We start from the raw sequence: 8204 nt of genomic DNA, 5'->3' as shown, positions 1-8204 counted from the left end.
ACTGGGCTGGCCCTGGAAGTATGGACATTTTAACTATGTTAATTCCTCCAATCCAAGAACATGGAGTATCTTCCCATTTTTTTGGTGTCTTTTTCAGTTTCAACAATATTTTATAGTTTTCAGTGTACGGGTCTTTCATCTCTGGTTAAATTTATTCCTAGGTATTTTATTCTTTTGTTGCAATAGTCAATGGGATTGTATTCTTAATTTCTCTTTCTGCTACTTTGTTGTTAGTGTATAGAAACACAACTGATTTTTGTATGTTGATTTTGTATCCTGCAACTTTACCATACTCATTTATTATTTCTAAAAGTTTTTGCTGGATTTTTTTTAGTTTTCTATATATAAAATCATGTCATCTGCAAATAGTGATAGTTCCACTTCTTCCTTTCCAATTTGGATCCCTTTTATTTCTCTTTCTTGCCTGATTGCTCTGGCTAGGATTTCCGATACTACTATAAATAAGAGTGGTGAAAGTGGGAATCCTTGTCTGGTTCCTGTTCTTAGAGGGATATCTTTCACTTTTTCTCCATTGAGTATATTAGCTGTGGATTAGTCCTATTTGGCCTTTATTATGTTGAGGCACTTTCCTTCTATACCCATTTTATTCAGAGTATTTATCATAAATGGATGCTGTGTCTTGTCAAAGGTTTTCTCTACATCTATTGAGATGATTGTGTGGTTTTTATTCTTCATTTTGTTGATGTGGTGTATCACACTGATTGATTTGTGGATGTTGAACCATCCGTGCATCCCTAGAATAAATCCCACTTGATCATGGTGTGTGATCTTTTTAATGTGTTGTTGTATTTGATTTGCTAGAATTTTGTTAAGGATTTTTGCATCAATGTTCATCAGTGATACTGGCCTGCAATTTTCTTTTTGCGTGTTGTCCTTGTCTGGTTTTGGTATCAGGGTAATGTTGGCCTCATAGAATGAGTTATGAAGCATCCCCTCCTCTTCAGTTTTTGGAAGAGTTTGAGAAGGACAGGTATTAAGTCTTCTTTGAATGTTTGGTAGAATTCGCCAGGGAAGCTGTCTGGTCCTAGACTTTTATTTTTTGGGATGCTTTTGATTACTGTTTCGATCTTCTTACTGGTTATTCATCTATTCAAATTCTCTGTTTCTTCTTGATTCAGTTTTGGAAGGTTGTATGATTCTAAGAATTTATCTATTTCTTCTAGATTATCCAATTTATTGGTGAATAGCTTTTTGTAGTATTCTCCTGTAATCTTTTGTGTTTCTTTTTTTTTTCCTGAGGAAAATACCCCCTAGCTAACATCTGTTGCCAGTCTTACTCTATTTTGTATGTGGGTTGCGGCTACAGCATGGCTGATGACTGGTGTAGGTTTGTGCCTGGGATCCGAACTTGTGACCCCGGGCTGCCGAAGTAGAGTGTGCTGAATGCAACCACTAGGTCACGGGAGCAGCCCCATAATCTTTTGTCTTTCTGTGGTGTCTGTTGTAATTTCTCCTCTTTCATTTCTGATTTCATTTATTTGAGCCTTCTCTCTTTTTTACTTTGTGAGTTTAGCTAAAGATTTGTCTATTTTCTCTACCTTTTCAAAGAACCAGCTCTTTATTTCATTGATTTTTTTCTATTGTTTTTTAGTCTCTATTTCATTTATTTCTGCTCTGATTTTTATTATTCCCTTCCTTCTGCTGATTTCGGGCTTTGTTCCTTTCTAGCTCCTTTAGGTGCACTGTTAGATTGAGATTTTTCTTGTTTGTTGAGGTAGGCCTGTATTGCTGTAAACTTCCCTCTTAGAACCACTTTTGCTGTATCCCATAAATTTTTGCATGTCATATTTTCATTTTTGTTTGTCTCCAGGTATTTTTTGACTTCTCCTTTGATTTCTTCATTGACCCAATCGTTGTTCAGTTGCATTTTGTTTAACCTCCACATATTCGTGGCTTTTCCAATTTTCTCCCTGTAGTTAATTTCTAATTTATACCATTGTGGTCAGAAAAGATGCTTGGTATTATTTCAACTTCTTAAAATTACTGAAACTTAAGTTTTGTGGCCTAATATGTGATCTGTCCTGGAGAATGTTCCATGTGCATTTGAAAAAAATGTGTATTCTGTGGTTTTTGGATGGAATGTTCTGTATATATCTACTAAGTCCCTCTGGTCTAATGTGTCATTTAAGGCCAGTGTTTCCTTGTTGATCTTGTTTGTATGATCTATCCGTTGGTGTAGGTGGAGTGTTGAAGTCCCCTACTATTATTGTGTTACTGTTTCTCCTTTTATGTCTGTTAATAATTGCTTTATATATTTAGGTGCTCCTATGTTGGGTGCGTAGACATTTACAAGTGTTATATTCTCTTGTTGGATTGTTCCGTTTCATATGTAGTGCCCTTGTCTCTTGTTACAGTTTTTGTTTTAAAGTCTAAATTGTCTGATAGAAGTACTGCCACCCTAGCTTTCTTTTCACTGCCATTTGCATGGAGTATCTTTTTACATCTTTTCACTTTCAGTTTGTGATCTTTAGGTGTGAAGTGTGTCTCTTGTATACAGCGTATACATGAATCTTGTTTTGTTTATCCCAATAGGCCATCCTATATCTTTTGATTGGAGCACTTAGTCCATTGACATTTAAAGTAACTATTGATAAGGATGTACTTATTGCCATTTTGTTACTATTTTCTTCTCTTGCTCTCTTGTGGTTTGATGGCTTGCTTTAGTATTATGTTTGGGTTTCTTTTCTCTTAATTTTTTGTGTATTTATTACAGGTTTCTGGTTTGATTACCATGAGGTTCATATATAATAACATACATATATAGCAATCTGTATTAAGTTGATGATCTCTTAAGTTTGACTTCTTTCTAAAAGTCTACTCTTTTACTCCCCTCCTCCCACATTTTATGTTTTTGATATCATATTTAGCCTCTTTTTTGTTCATGTGTATCCATTACTGTCTCATCAAGGAAACAGATAATTTTAGTACTTTTGTCTTTTGATCTTCATAGGTGGTTGATCTGCCACCTTTACTGTAAATTTGCCCTTACCAGTGATTTTATTATTTTTTAAATAGTTTTCTTATTTTTATTTGTGGTCTTTTCTTTTCCACTTAAATAACCCCGTTTAACATTTCTTGTAAGGCTCATTTCTTGGTGTTAAACTCCTTTAGTTTTTGATAGTTTGGAAAACTCTTTATCTCTCCTTCTATTCTGAATGATAATCTTGCCAGGTAGAGTATTCTTGGCTGTAAGTTTTTTCCTTTCAGGACTTTAAATATATTGTGCCCATCCCTTCTAGCCTGTAAGGTTTCTGCTGAGAAGTCAATGACTAGCCTTATGGGGTTTCCTTTGTGTGTATCTTGTCACCTTTCTCTTGTAGCTTTTAGGATTCTCTCTTTATCTTTAGTTCTTGACATTTTAATTATAATCTGTCTTGGTGTGGACCTCTTTGGGTTTATCTTGTTTGGTGCTCTCTGTGCTTCCTGTACCTGGATGTCTGTTTCCTTCCTTAGGCTAGGAAAGTTTTTAGCTATTATTTCTTGGAATAGATTCTCTGCTCCTTTGTCTCTCTCTTCTTCTGGGACACCTGTAATAGGGATCTTAGTGTGCTTGATGTTGTCCCAGAGGTCCCTTAGACTGTCTTTGTTCTTTTTAATTCTTTTTTCTTTTATCTGTTCACCTTGGGTGATTTTCTCTGGTCTTCATCCAGCTCACTGATCTCTTCTTGTGTATCATCTGCTCTGCTATTGATTTTTTAAAATTTTTAATTTCCATTATTGTATTCTTCATTTCTAATTTTATTTTTTATATTTTCTAGTTCTTTCTTGAGGTTTTTCTGAGGATTTAGCCTGTTCCCTTATTTGGAACATATTCCTTTGCCTCCTCATTTTACCTCTTTCTCTGCTTATATCTATGTTAGGTAGGTCAGCTCTGTCTCGTGATCTTGGAGAGGTGACCTTATGTAAGAGATGCCTTATGAGGCCCAGCAGTGTGCTCCCCGCTTGTCACCAGTTCCAAATGTTCCAGGAGTGTCCCCTGTGTGGGCTACCTGTGTCCTTTTGTTGTGGCAGAGTTGCTCTTGCTGCAGGCTCATGGGAGGCTAGGCTCTCCCCCTGGCTGTCTGATTGTGATGCTCAGTTATGTGTGGCTGCTATGGTCCCTCTGTGACTTTACTGGGTGGGGGCAGCCCCAGCACAGTTGGCTGCAAGGTCTAATAGCACATTCCTGCTACAGTTTTTGTGTTAAATGAGTAGGCCCTGAGCATGGCTGGTTGCTAGGCTCAGGGGTTTACAATTGCTGCAGGCCTCTGGCCTGCAAAACTGATATCAGCTCTTTCAGGAGCGCAGCTGGGTGGGGCCTACCCCGGGTGTGGCAGCACACAGTTGTTTCAGGCATTGGAAGGTGCGGTCGATTCCCTATGTGGCTGTTTGAGAAGCACAGGTTTGCTGCAACTGCCAAGCCCTACCACCCACATGCCTGCACACCCTGTCAACACAGTCCTGCCCTGTGTGCATGTCCTGACCCACTGAAGTGTACCCTCTGGTCCTGCCACAGGGCCCCACACACTTTGATAACGTAGACCTGTCCCTTGCACACGCCCTGCCTTGTGGAGGTGGACCCACTCAGCCTGCTGCGGAGGTCCCACACACCTCGCCTGTGGGCCCACAAGTTGCCTGACAACTTGCTGTTGGGTGGGGCCAGTCCCTAGCACAGGCTGCCTGCCCTGGCTGAGCTGGATTAAATTGGTGCTCTAGTGGGTGGGGAAGACCCCTGTACTAACAGGCCAGGAAAAGAACTCCCATGGCATCTGCTAGTGTCTGTGTCAGCATGCCTGTACTAGGTCACAGTAATAGCCTCTGCCAGTGTCTTAGTCCCTGGGGATGTGGGGCCAGCCTAGGGAGGTCTCACCTCTTGCTGAGGTGTGCCCAGAGTCTATCAAGTGAGTCTTTTTTTGCCAAAGAATTGTGCACCTTTCATTTTGGTGATTTTAGGTTGCTTTTTGAAATGGATGAATTTGTGCATTGGCCCTTTAAGAGCAGGCTTTTCTTTCCCTTTATGTCCGGTAGCTTTTCTGGGTACATTCCTTGTTAATAGCCATCAAAGCCAGATACTATGACACTCGTCTTGGTTGTGCTGAGTCCAAAGCTCCTCTTCTCAGATCCCCCAATCCTCCAGGAAAAGGTTGCTTAAGATTGCTCCTGGGCAAAGCACTGCAGCTAAAATGTGGCTTTTTTCTCTCCAGAAAGGAATTTCTGCCTCTTCCACCTCGGTCAGTATTGTCCCTTGTTGTGTTGTCCAGTGTTCAGTTCTCTCTCAGGGCTAATGTTTCCAAGAGTAGTTGTAAATTTGTTGAGTCTGTGGGAGGAGGTGAGCTCAGAGTCCTCCTATGCTGCCATCTTAGCAGTCTCTCCAAGAGAAATTTCCCATTTCACTTTTTTTTTTTTGCATGTGGATGTTCACTTGTTCCAGTACCATTTGTTGAAGACTATTGTTTCTCCATTGCTTACTTGTCCAAAATCAGTTAGCTGTATTTTTGTGGGTCTATTTCTGGTTCTTTATTCTGTTCCATTTGTCTACTTGTCTGGTCCTTCACCAATACCACACTGTTGTGATTAATGTAGCTTTACAGTAAGTCTTGAAGTCAGGCTCTTTCAGTCCTCTGACTGTTCTCCTATGGTGTGCTGGCTGTTCTGGCTCTTTGGCCTCTCCATATAAACTGCAGCATCAATTTGTCAGTATCCTTGCTGGCATATTGACAATATCAACTGTCAGTATACAAAATAACTTGCTGGGATTTTGATTGGGATTGTATTGAATCTATAGGTCAAGTTGGGTAGAACTGACATGTTGACAATATTGAGTTTTCCTATCCATGAACATGAACTATTTCTTCTTTTATTTACTTCTTTGATTTCTTTCATCAGAGATTTGTAATTTTCCTCATTTAGATCTTGTACGTATTTTATTAGATTTTGTACCTAAGTATTTAACTTTTTGCATGCTAACCTAAATGGTATTGTGGTTTTAGTTTCAACTTCCACTTGTTCGTTGCTGGTATGTTGGAAAGGGATTGACTTTTGTATATTAACCTGGTATCCTGCAACCTTGCTATAATTGCTTGTTAATTGTTATTCCAGGAGTTTGCTGCTGTTTTTGTTGATTCTTTGGATTTTCTACATAGACAATCGTGTCATCTGCCAACAAAGCAAGTTTTATTTCTTCCTTCTCACTCTGTATCCCTTTTCTTTGTTTGTTTGTTTGGTTTTTTTTGATTTATTGCATTATCTAGGGCCTGTAGTATGATGTTGAAAAGGAGTAGTGAGGGGGGACATCCTTGCCTTGTTCCTGGTCTTAGCAGGAAAGCTCCTAGTTTTTCACTGTCAAGTATGATGTTAGCTGTTGGTTTTTTGTAGATTTTTTTTTATCAGGTTGAGAAAGTTCCCTCTCTATTCATAGTGTTAAGAGTTTTTATCATGAATGTGTGTTGGATTTTGTCAAATACATTTTTGGCATCTGTTGACATGATCATGTGCTTTTTCCTTTTTAGTTTGTTGATGTGATAGATTATATTAATTGATTTTCAAATGTTGAACTATCCCTCTGTAGTTGGGCTGAACCCCACTTGGTTGTGGTATATAGTTCTTTTCATACATTGTGAAGTCAATCTGCTGATATTTTGTGAAGGATGTTTGCATTTGTATTCATGAGAGATACTGGTCTGTACTTTTCTTGTAATGTCTGTCTGGATTTGGTATTAGAGTAATGTTGGCCTCATAGAATGAGTTAGGAAGTATTCCCTCCACATCTATCTTCTGGAAGAGATTGTAGAGAATTGGTATAATTTCTTCCTTAAATGTTTGGTAGAATTCACCAGTGAACCTATCTGGGCCTGGTCCTTTCTGCTTTGGAATGTTATTAATTATTGATTAAATTTCATTTATAGGTCTATTTGGATTGTCTATTTCATTTTACTTTTTAAAATTTTATTGAGGTCATAATAGTTTAAAACATTGTGAAATTTCAGTTGTACATTATTATTTGTCAGTCACCATATATATGTGCCCCTTTACCCCTTATGCCTACCCCCTGAACCCCTTCCCCTCTGATAACCGCTAATCTGTTCTTTTTGTCTATGTGTTTGTTTATCTTCCACATATGAGTGAAATCTTACGGTGTTTGTCTTTCTTTGTCTGGCTTATTTTGCGTAACATAATACCTTCACGGTCTATCCATGTTGTCGCTAATTGGATGATTTTGTCTTTTTTTAGGGCTGAGTAGTACTTCATTGCATATATATAACACATCTTCTTTATCCATTCATCAGTTGATGGACACTTGAGTTGCTTCCATTTCTTGGCTATTGTGAATAATGCTGCAGTGAACATAGGGGTGCATAAATCTCTTTGTATTGTTCATTTCAGGTTCTTTGGATAAATACCCAAAAGTGGGATAGCTGAGTCGTATGGTATTTCTATTTTTAATTTTTTGAGAAATCTCCATACTGTTTTCCATAGTGGCTGCACGAGTTTGCATTCAGACCAGCAGAGTTATGAGGGTTCTCAATTCTCCATATCCTTTCCAACATTTGTTATTTTTTGTCTTGGTGGTTATAGCCATTCTAATGGGTGTAAGGTGATATCTTACTGTAGTTTTTTTTTTTTATTGTGGTAACATTGGTTTATAATATATAAATTTCAGTTGTACATCATTATATTTCAATTTCTGTGTAGATTACATCATGTTCACCCCCAAAGACTAATTACAACCCATCACTATACACATGTGCCTAGTCACCTCTTTGACCCTCTTCCCAACCCCCTCAGTGTAGTTTGTTTGTTTGTTTGTTTGTTTTGAGGAAGACTAGCCCTGAGCTAACATCTGCCAATCCTCCTCTATTTTTTTTTTTTGCTGAGGAAGACTGGCCCTGAGCTAACATCCGTGCCCATCTTCCTCTATTTTATATGTGGGATGCCTACCACAGCCTGGCTTGCCTAGCGGTGCCATATCTGCATCTGGGATTCAGACCAGTGAACCCAGGGCCACCAAAGTGGAGCATGCGCACGTAACCGCTGCGCCACTGGGCCGGCCCCTCAATGTAGTTTTGATTTGGATTTCCCTGATGATTAATGATGTTGAACATCTTTTTGTGTGCCTGTTGACCGTCTGAGTATCTTCTTTGGAAAAATGTCTGTTCATATGCTCTGCCCATTTTTTGATTGTTTTTTTTTTTTTATTGTTGAGT

The sequence above is a fragment of the Equus przewalskii genome, chromosome 19 (assembly GCF_037783145.1).
Source record: "Equus przewalskii isolate Varuska chromosome 19, EquPr2, whole genome shotgun sequence".
Taxonomy (NCBI): domain Eukaryota; kingdom Metazoa; phylum Chordata; class Mammalia; order Perissodactyla; family Equidae; genus Equus; species Equus przewalskii.
This window is presented reverse-complemented; position numbering follows the sequence as displayed.